This window comes from Pistacia vera, unplaced genomic scaffold, assembly GCF_008641045.1.
Source record: "Pistacia vera cultivar Batoury unplaced genomic scaffold, PisVer_v2 Contig947, whole genome shotgun sequence".
Taxonomy (NCBI): Eukaryota; Viridiplantae; Streptophyta; class Magnoliopsida; order Sapindales; family Anacardiaceae; genus Pistacia; species Pistacia vera.
In genome coordinates, this window is record NW_022196831.1 from 214,925 (window position 1) to 226,308 (window position 11,384).

Below are 11,384 nucleotides of genomic sequence, written 5' to 3' on the forward strand. Positions count from 1 at the left end.
GAACGGTTGGTGAATGTCGTGGTCATAAAGAAAAAGAACGGCAAGTAGAGAGTCTGCATCAATTTCACGGATTTAAACAAAGCCTGCACCAAAGACTCCTTCCTATTTCCACATATCGACATGATGGTTGATATGACCACAGGTCACGAGCTCCTTAGTTTTATGGACGCTTTCTCAGGGTATAACCAGATCTTGATGCACCTGGACGACCAAGAGAAGACAACCTTCATCACGGAAAGGGGAACCTATTGCTATAAAGTGATGCCATTCGGTCTTAACAATGCCGGGACTACCTACTAGTGGCTAGTCGACAAGATGTTTGTCAAGCACCTCAGAGACACAATGGAGGTTTACATCGATGACATGCTTGTCAAGTCAAATATGGCCAAACAACACCTTGATCACCTCCGCTAGGCATTCGCCATCCTCAGGAAGTATAACATGAAGTTAAATCCAGCCAAATGCTCATTCGGTGTCTCATTAGGTAATTGCTTAGGCTACATGGTGACCTAGCGAGGGATAGAAGCCAACCCCGACCAAATCAGAGTGATCCTCAGTATACCATCTCCAGCTTGCATCAAAGACGTCCAGTGCCTGGCAGGACGAGTTGCTGCCTTGAGCCGCTTCATCTCGAGATCTGTTAACAAGTGCCATCTCTTCTTTCATGCCCTCAAGAAGTCCAAGAAGTTCGAGTGGACCCTGTCATGCGAAGAAGCCCTACAACAACTAAAAAGGTACCTAACCTCCCCTCCGCTCCTTTCCAAGCCCGTGGACAGGGAGAAGCTTTACACTTACCCAGCGGTCTCAGAGACAGCAATCTCAATAGTGCTAGTTCGGGAAGAAGAGATGAAGCAGCTACCGGTTTACTATGTAAGCAAGTCACTCATCGACATAGAAACACGATATAGTCAACTGGAGAAATTGGCCCTTGCCTTCATCCATGCATCCAGGAAGCTCAGGTCGTACTTTTAGTGCCATTCCATAGTTGTACTCACCTCTTTCCCCTTCAAGAAGATATTGCACAAACCAGAGCTATAAGGCCGACTCACGCAATAGACAGTAGAGCTAAGTGAGTTCGACATATCCTACTAGCCTCGCACTGCCATCAAATCCCAAGCATTGGCAGACTTCATTGCTGATTTCACCCCAAGTACCACCACCTAAGGAAAAAAAGAGCTGTTATGCATGAGCGATAGACCACCTTCCAAATGGACTCTCTTAGTGGATGGCTCAAGTAATGTGAATGGAAGCGGACTTGAGTTAGTATTGATTGTGCCAAAGGGAGATATCATCCAGCGAGCAATACTGTGTGGGTTCAAGTGCATGAACAACGAAGCTGAGCATAAGGCTCTCATCGCTGGACTTTCTTTAGCCAAAGAAATTGGAGCGAAGAGACTGGAAGTGAAGTCCGATTCCCAACTTATGGTCAATCAACTGCAAGGCATGTATCAAGCACGCAACTTGAAGATGACATCTTACTTGAACATGGTCAGAGAGTTGCAGGTGTAATTCGAGGAGTTCTCCATCATCCAAGTCCCCAGAGCAGAGAACTCTTACGTTGATGCCCTTGCCAACCTTGGCTCAGTGCTCAAATTTTCTTCCCCGTCATCCATCCCTTTATTATTCATGCAGTGGCCAGCCAACCGGAAGGAACAACCACCCAACAAGCCGCCCAAGGAAGCAATGGGTGTTGAGCTTGCCGACAGCTAGATGACTCTAATAGTGAGATATTTAGAATACGATAAACTCCTGGCTAACAAGAACAAAGCACGCCGACTGAAAGCAAGAGTCACCAGATTCACCATACATGAAGGCCAACTCCTTAGAAAATTATTCTCCGGTCCATATCTCAAGTGCACAAGCCCAGATGAGGCCCAACGTGTTCTCGCCAAACTCCATGAAGGCGAATGTGGAAACCATGTTGGGGGACACAGCCTTGCACACTGGGTGATCACTGCTGGGTATTATTGGCCAACAATATGCACTGATTCGGCTACCTATGTGAAAAAGTGCAACAACTGTCAAAGGTTTGCTCATGTCTCACACCTCCCACTAGAGCGACTCCATTCCATCCTCACACCCTAGCCCTTTATGAAGTGAGGAATGGACATAATGGAAAAACTACCGACTGCACCCATTCAACAAGTCTTCATGTTAGCTGTGACAGACTACTTTACCAAGTGGATTGAAGCCAAAGCCTTTGCACAAGTCAGAGAACAAGAGGTAAAAGCTTTCATCTGGAAGCATGTTATCTGCAGGTTCGGAATACTAAAGGAAATCGTCACCGATAATAGATCCCAATTTATTAGTTCAAGCTTTAGGGATTTCTGTGACATGTGGGGGATAAAACTAAGCTTCTCAACCCCCCGTAACCCCTAGTCCAACAGCCAGGCCGAGTCATCCAACAAGACCATCATTCAGACCTTGAAGAAGCGATTACAGAAGGCAAAGGGTACATGGGCAGATGAACTACCTGGAGTCATTTGGTCATACCGAACCACGGCTCGCTTATCAACAGGCGAGACCCCATTCTCTCTCACATATGGTTCTGAAGCAGTCATCCCAGCTAAAGTATCAGTCCTGTTGACCAGGCTCCAATGGGCGGACCAGAACCTATGCTAGAACTTGGACACCATCGATGAGCTACAAGAACGAGCGAGCATCAGCAACGTAGTCTATCAACAACAGGCCACCCGACACTACAACCATAATGTAAGGATCCAAACTTTCAAGATAGGCGACTAGGTCCTCCGCAATGTCTTTCAAAACACAAGGAGATCAACTCTGGCAAACTCGATCCCACATGGGAATGTCCCTACAAGATTACCAAAGAAGCAAGGAAGGGTGCTTACAAACTCCAGACCCCCAAGGGCAAAGACATCGGTAATAGCTAGAATGCCGTTCACCTCAAGCGCTACTACTTTTAGGTGAACTTGTTTTTTCTGTCTGTTTTCCTTTATTTTTATTTTTAAAAGGAATAGTGGGCCTATCCACCTTCTCATAGATAGTCGGCCTCATGGCCCAATTTAATGAAGTATTATTTATAAAATTTTCATCTTCAGATCGACTAATTGTTATTTACACCATCGAATTGGCCCTGCCCGATCCATGATACGAATTTACACCATCGGATCGGCCTTGCCCAATCCCCGACCCTAATTTACACATTCCGATCGACCCTACCCGATCCATGGTATGAATTTACACCATCGGATCAGCCCCGCCCAATCCACGACACTAATTTACACTTTTGGATCGACCCTACTTGATCTATGACATGAATTTATGCCATCAAATTGGCCCCGCTCGATCCACGAAGCTAATTTATACCATCGAATCGGCCCTATCCGATCCAAAAATACACACCTTTGGATTGACCCCGTTCGATCCACGAAGCTACACACTCGGTCGGCCGGACCGAGCGAAGGGTTTCTTATACCTTTAGTCGGCAAAACAATTGATCTAGCCCAACTAAAGGCCCATATGTCTCAGCCACTAGGCCGGACTAGAATCACAAATGCTACACAAGAGCTTAACCCTAGTACATCCATAAGTAAAGGAACAATGAACAACTCAATTCATCCATCAAGAAAGCATAAAAAATTAGAATAGCAAGTATAAAACATAAAGCCTCAAACAGCCAAGTTCATAGTACAATAAAAGGCACACACGCCAAGAAAAAAGGCATCGCAAGCCTCCAACATCTCCTGCATGAGCTGGATGTCTTCATCCAGATTCCAGTGGGAAGTGTTCCTGGCTTTATACTCGAGCATGAGCTCCCCCTGGGCTTTGATAATAGCATCATCTGAAATAGAGAGAACCTGCTCCTTGAGGGACTCGACCTCTGCGGTCCTCTTGGCCAACTCACCCCTCAGTCTCTCCAACTCACGCTCAACATCCCTCAGATGCTGTTGACTCTCTTGCTCAGCCTTTTGGGCTGCTGCCTCTCTCTGGCACAAACTAGTGTTCGCTTTGGACACATCTTGTATCCTCTTCTCCTACGCCACCACAGACTTTCTTAGATGAAGACTACTTGTGAATGCCTTCACAACAAAGCATTGTCATCAGTACGAAGGTCAAGAACAAAATAGAAAGAAACTCCAGCCATACCTGAAAGGCGTAGGATACCCCCAAGGCAATGGTGGCAACTGCGCCCATTTGGTTCAAATGCACCTTATCCATTGGGAGTAAGAACGAATCAGCCAGCATGATCTAGCAGTCGGTAAGGTTTAATGGTGATTTGAAGGAAGATCCGAATCAGCATATTACGTACTTTTTGGAAATTTGTGACACCTTTAAGTCTAACGGAGTGTTAGATGATGCCATTAGGTTGAGGTTATTCACATTCTCATTGGGGGATAGAGCTAAAGGGTGGTTAATGGCACTACCATCAGGAACTATCACAACATGGAATGATCTAGCACAGAAGTTCCTGACCAAGTTCTTTCCTCCAACAAAATCAGCAGAACTGAGAAATGATATCACATCATTTCTACAAGATGAATTCGAGTCATTGTATGAGGCTTAGGAGAGGTACAAGGAATTGATGAGGAAATGTCCACACCATGGGTTGCCAGTTTGGCTTCAAGTCCAAACATTCTACAACGGATTGATGGGTAATGTGCAAACCATGGTGGATGGAGCATTGGGATGAGCCTTGCAGAGTAAGACACCAGAGGAGGCTTATGAGTTGCTTGAGGTTTAGGCAAGCAACAACTATCAAAGACCAAATGAGAGAGCGATATCAAAAAAATCTACGGGTCTTCATGAAGTTGATGCCTTCACAGCCATCTCAGCCCAACTCACGGCACTTCAAAAATAGTTGGGAAGTATGCAGGTAAATTCTATTCAAGCACCTCAACTAACTTGTGATTTTTGTGCAGGTAACCATGTGAGCAGCGAGTGTCAAGTGGGGAACACATTTGCTTTGTCATCTTCATCATTTGAGCAAGTGAACTACTTGGCAGGAAATCAAAGGTAACCAAACAACCCGTATTCCAACACATACAATCCGGGGTGGAGAAATCATCCAAATCTGGCTTGGGACAATCAGAACCAGCAAAATAATCAATGGAACCAAAGGACATTGCCAAATAACCAACTAGGGGTGAATAATCAACCAGGAGATCTAAGAGTGACAAAGATGGAGGACATGTTTGGAAAATTCATGTAGAAGACCACGAGTTTTATGAATGAGACGAGGATAAATTTCAGAAATCAAGGGGCGTCCATTTTGAATCTTGAGGTACAGATAGGCCAATTGGCCGAGAAGCTAAATGAGAGACCGTAGGGTTCCTTACTAAGCAACACAGTGACTAACCCACGTGAGCAAGCAAATGCCATAATTTTGAGGAGTGGGACAGTTTTGGAAGAAGTTGAACAAGCTGGAAAAGAAGAATCTAAAAAGGAAGTTGATGAAGAGATTGTAGTTGATGAGAAACCAAGCGGTTTGGAGGAAGAGAACAAGAAGAGGGAAGAAAGGCAACAGAAGAAGGAGAAATTGCCATTCCCTGAGATACCACTAGAGTTGGCCCATCACATTCCACCCGTGCCTTTTCCTCAGAGACTAAAGAAAAAGAATCAGGATAAGCAGTTTTCAAAATTTATTGAAATATTTAAAAAATTGCATATTAACATTCCTTTTGCAGATGCATTGCAGCAGATGCCGAGCTACGCGAAGTTCATTACGAAAATCCTATCAAACAAAAGGAAGCTAGAAGATGAGGAAACGATGATGCTTACGAAGGAGTACAGCGCCATTCTCTAGAAGAAGTTACCCCCGAAGCTCAAAGATCCAGGGTGTTTTACTATTCCTTGTATTATAGGAGATATTACTTTTGATCGTGTTTTATGTGATTTAGGTGCTAGTATTAATTTAATTCCCTTTTCTGTTTTCAGGAGATTGGGAAGTGGTGAAGTGAAGCCAACGACCATGTCGTTGCAACTCGCAGATAGGTCCATAAAACATCCGAGGGGGATAGTGGAAGATGTATATACACCCGAAGACATAGATTTAGATACCCCAATGCCCATGTTCAAATCACTAGTGGCATTTGCCAAAAAAGACCATCAACAACCCTAATTCCTTACAAACTTAATACCAAGTACTGTATACGATGATTGTATCAAAACCACGTTAATTAAATATATATGTATATTTATTTTAACATTATCTTATAATCAGTAAAATTTGCTTATGTCAAAAACTATATTAATTATGATTTAAAACACATTATTATATTATTATTGTTTTAGTAGATAATAATTAAACTACTAAAGCATTAAAACAACAAATTTAAATATAATTTGGAACAACATTTGTTTGTACGTACCATGTAATTTCAGGGAAATGACTTAGGTCAAAATGTATCCCCTTATGTGATACACTTTTTAAAGTGCATTCTATTATCATATCCTATCCTAGATAGTAAAAAACGTGTTTGTTTAATATGACTATTCAATTCAAATTCAATTCTATTATATCAACTCAAAACATTAACAATTACCTTCACAATAAAAGTTTATAAATTAAACAAAACACTCCACTCAACCAAGCACTGTCGCCTTCTAGCAACCACCGCTGGCCGCTAGCCCTCACCATTGCCACGCGTGATCATTGGCACCGGATTGACGCAGGATCAATCAGATCTGGCCAATGTGTGTGTGAATTGGCGTTTTGGCACTATCATAGTGGATCTGCCAAAAACAGCCAAATCTATGACGAAAAATCTGGCCGTATGACAACTAGAAATGTAGCCATTGACGGCCAAATTGGCTAGATCCCTTTAGTCATTGACGGCCATATTTTTCCGGAATGATTGCCAAACTTTAGTTGTGATCTGGTTGTTTCTGGCTAGATACATGGTGGATCTAGTCGAGAAAGGCAGATCGAACATGATCGGTCAGATCCAAACAGTCGTGAGCATTCTAAAGACTAACAAGCACGTTCAACAGTGGTGGCCAGTAGGGTAGTCGGTGGGGGGGTGAGACTGTTTTGTTAATTATAAACTTTTATTATGAAAAATGGGGGGGGGGGGGGGGGGGGGGGGGGTAAGTTAAAAAATAATCTAAATATTTTCAGAAAATGTACCAAATGTTAGGGCCAAAAATCGTCCTTGGCCAAATAGGAAAACGGCATGATAGTGTGGAAGAGACCGGCCCAAATCCGATGCGATCTGGATTAGGCCCATTTGATACGAGATACAGCTGCCACTTGGACCTATGAGCGAGGTCAGAGCCCACGGCCCCCACAGATCACTTTCCTATTCCTGTCAACTTCCTATTCGAGGTTACTTTCTTGTTCAGGATCACCTTCCTATTCGAACACTGGTAAGACAACTCACCCCCTCCTTAATCCTCTAGGGTTCGTATCAACAGTCACTCTAGGACTCCTACTCCACCAGGAATGGGAGACCAAGCAGCCACTATATAAATAGAGGCCAGCCCTTTATAAGGTACATTATACTACACCTTCACACCAGAGTTCCTACTTGAGAACTTCACATCCAGCCATAGTACAGTCCCCGGCTAGACTTCCGTAACCTCTCTATTTAGTCTCACTAAATTAGCCCTTTCAGCCTTGCTGGTTGAGCGTCAGAGTGCCTACGCAAACACCACCCTGGGTTTTCCGTCACTTCATGTTCGTTTCTCTATGGGTGCAGGTGTAATGGATCGCTATTGGCGTCAACTCACGAGATCAGACGCTCTTTCCGTACAGGTAGTTTTTACGTCTACAGTTTGGCACCCATGTGGGGCTCTAGCAATCATTGGCTCAACGAACCTTGTTGCCTAAAGAAACTTTCCATGGCTGACAATTTTGACAACGCTAACCCCGGCCTCGAGGCCAAACTAAAGGCTCTGACCAGGCTTATGTAACAAAACTCAGACAAGGTAGCCACACTGGAAGCTGAAACACTGTTATCCGGACTGAAAACACCTCCATTAGGGCTGAGAACCAATCACTAAAAGAAAAGGTAAATCAGTTTTATGACCTCGAGCTTTGCCTTCTCAAGTACCACCCCATCGATTCTGCATCTCGGTCCCATCCATGCAACCTCTCAAACCCCAAAGCATGGACCAGTGGCTCTGTAAAAGGCCAGTCTATTAAGTTCGTTGGTGGTTGGCAATTCGGTCCTGATCATGGAGAAAGGATCTGCCCACAGAACCCACTTAGCCGATCCACCCAGTTTCAAGATCAAGATGCCCAAGTGACGGAACGCCCACACCACAAGACTAGCCCATTCTTACCATCGAGCCTCACCTTCAGTCAACCATCTACACAAACACCATTTGGCTTGGCTCGCCCTCACGGGTTTAACAGCCAACCTAACCAAACTACAGCACTCGAGCCCACCAATCTTGACGAACCAAGTGACTATCAAACAACCCCCGACCATTCGTGTAGGGCGAAACACCAGATCGATTACCATGGGATTCATCTAATAGAAGGAGTGCGAAGATCCAGGTACCAGGGTGTGCATGAAGGAATGATCCACCAAACTACACCGCAGGGATGGCCCAACGGATATGCCGAGGACGAATGCAAAGGCCGAACGATCAAGCGGGATGACCTAGTGGTGTCCTCCTCTCCTATGGAACAGGTACTGGCCAGAGGACTACTGATGTAGAGGCAGTGATGAGGGCATCCCATGAATGTCGGTCCCAACAAAGAAAAACAAGCCTCATGCTACGCTGACTTGCTCTTGTGGATGAGATCGCTTTAGCTAACATGCCCTAGAAGTTCACCATCCCCAACGTGAAATCTACGATGGCACAACCGACCCTGATGACCACATAGCCTGCAAGCAGCAGATGTTCACTATCTAAATACCCCAAGCGCAGGGAAGCCTGCATGTGCAAAAGCTTTGGTTCAAGCTTATCGATCAGCCCTTAGGTACACAAACCTCCCGAACTGTTCATCGACTCATTCGCTCAGCTCACGACACTTTTGGAGCAGTTCGCCAGCAGCAAGAAACTCAAGAAGTTGTTAGTCAAATATACAGAGTATACCAGAGGAGGGAGAGGTACTAGAGAGTATGTCAGTAGATTCAATAAAGAGAAGATCTCTATCCCTTCTTGCAACCGAAGACAGCCGGTAGACGCCTTTAGGAAGAGCCTTCTCCGATGGAGAATGTACAAAGAACTGACCAAGCTGGGGTACCATGATGGAAGACGTTCTGGCTCGTGCAGTGATCTAGATAAGTTGGGAGGAAGATGAGATAAACCAAGCAACTCACACCAGATAACCCAAGCGGAATGACAGGAAGCCAAAACATAGATCACTGGAACATTGCTATCAACCCAATGCTTAACATGGGCAGAGTCAGGAAGCTTATGATCTCCAAGTCCCTGCTTGACGACGTCCATCCGACCAAGTCTCACTATAGTACACTGGTACGGTACGGTACCTTTGACTACCAAGTAGTGAAAAATGCGTTAAGTACACTGGTACGGTACCAACCCTAGATCTATAGTGCAGGTCTTAAGGCTAAGGAGTTAGAGTTGAAAGTCCAGAAAAGGAGTGGGTCTAATCTGTTGTTAAAACCAAGGTGAAGTCTAGTCAGACAGGGAGAAATAATTCTGTGAATCAGGGGAATAGGAATAAGAAGATGAAAGAGCATCCTAAGTCAGTACCCATCATTAGCAGTGTCAGAAATTGACACTGTAAGCACGTCAGGTTATCTACTAGGTTTTTACTGGTGGCTAGGTTTGTCTCTGTGTTCCCTTGTTTTTGTTTCTTGATCCATTCAAAACAGTCTTTTTAATATGGCCAGCCTTATACAGAAAAACATTTTCTAGGTCTTTACTCTTGTTATTTCTCTTCCATTTTTCTTATTCCTATTCCCCTGATTCACAGAATTATTTCTCCTGTCTGACTAGACTTCACCTTGGTTTTAACAAACCGATTAGACCACTCCTTTTCTGGACTTTCAACTCTAACTCCTTAGCTTAAGACCTAACTGATTAGATCTAGGGTTGGTACCGTACCAGTGTACTATAACGCATTTTTCACTACTGGTAGTCATAAGGTACCGTACCGTACCAGTGTACTATAGGTGAGGACTTGGTAGTGGAAGTCGGCAAGCAGGGGACTTGGAGATCAGGAAGATGAGATAAACCAAGCAACTCACACCAGATATAACCCAGGCGGAATGACAGGAAGCCAAAACATAGATCACTGGAACATTGCTATCAACCCCCAATGCTTAACATGGGCAGAGTCAGGAAGCCTTTCACTATAACGCATCAAGAACCGGAGTGTAACCTCAACGTCGAAAGGCCTAGGTAGTTGCGATAATGAAAGGAATGGGATCCACCATTAAGTGGCCAGGCAAGCTCAATCCCGAAGCAAGGAAAGACACAACCAAGTGGTGCGAGTTTCACGGCGACCACAGGCATAACATTGCAGACTGCATCGCCTTGCGGCTGCAGGGCGTTGCACTTCTGAAAAGGAGACATCTCCAGATCTGCTAACAGAAAAGGGAAGAACACCATCAACCAGAGAAGCAATAAAGAGCATCACCACCTCACGAGAACCTACACCGAAAGGATTATGTTTGCTCATCTCTAAGGGATCAGAGATCAACAGGGTTAGTTACTCATTAGCAAACGATACGCTAGAAACTAACAGCCACCTGAAGTGTAGTCCATCCATCCGGTTTCATGATCACACAACCATCAGGTAATTCAGTTTGAAGATGATGAGCTAGTTACCTTGCTGCTCCCCATCAAATGCTCTAGTCATCTCCCTGTAGATCGCCAACATCCTAGTGAAGAGGGTATTCATAGATGGAGGTTCCTCAGCAAACATCATATTCCTTGAAGGAGTGAAAGCTATAGATTTAGAAGAAGCAAACATCAATAGGAGGCCGACACTACGGTTAGTTTCAGTTCTGAGCAAAGTACATCATGGGAAATTGGCCTTCCTATTTAGCTAGCAGAGTAAACAAATAGACCGTCTTTCTGGTTTTATTGCCCTTTACCATATCATCATCCTGGACTAAACCTAGATCCAGACATGCGAGCGGTCCTATCCACTTTCCACCAGACGGTCAGGTTTCCTACCAAATGGGGAGTACGAGAGATCAAAGGCGACCCCAAAGCTTCCAAGATTGCTACAAGAATGCTTTCAAGGGCAAAGGTAACACTTCATAGCAATATAGTCCTATCCAACCCTTCGACCGAGCCAGACCAACCATCTATGAAAGAGTTGGATGAAGTATAGATACACCCGGATGACCCCAAGAGGAAGACCACATAGGTTCTCGCCTTGAGCCTAAGACAAGAGAAAAGCTGATAGAATTCCTCAGACAGAACCAAGACTGTTTAGCCTAGTAACACGCGACATGATGAGAGTCGTCCAAAAGCGATGGTTACCACTCAAG

General features: G+C 44.5%; 1 non-coding gene across 1 annotated transcript; it reads right to left on the reverse strand.

Moving 5' to 3' along the window:
* Positions 1 to 4,465: 4,465 nt before the first annotated feature.
* Positions 4,466 to 4,572, reverse strand: LOC116120810. Its single transcript, XR_004126604.1, has one exon. It is a non-coding gene; the product is annotated as a small nucleolar RNA R71 (small nucleolar RNA).
* Between the last annotated feature and the right edge of the window lie 6,812 nt (positions 4,573 to 11,384).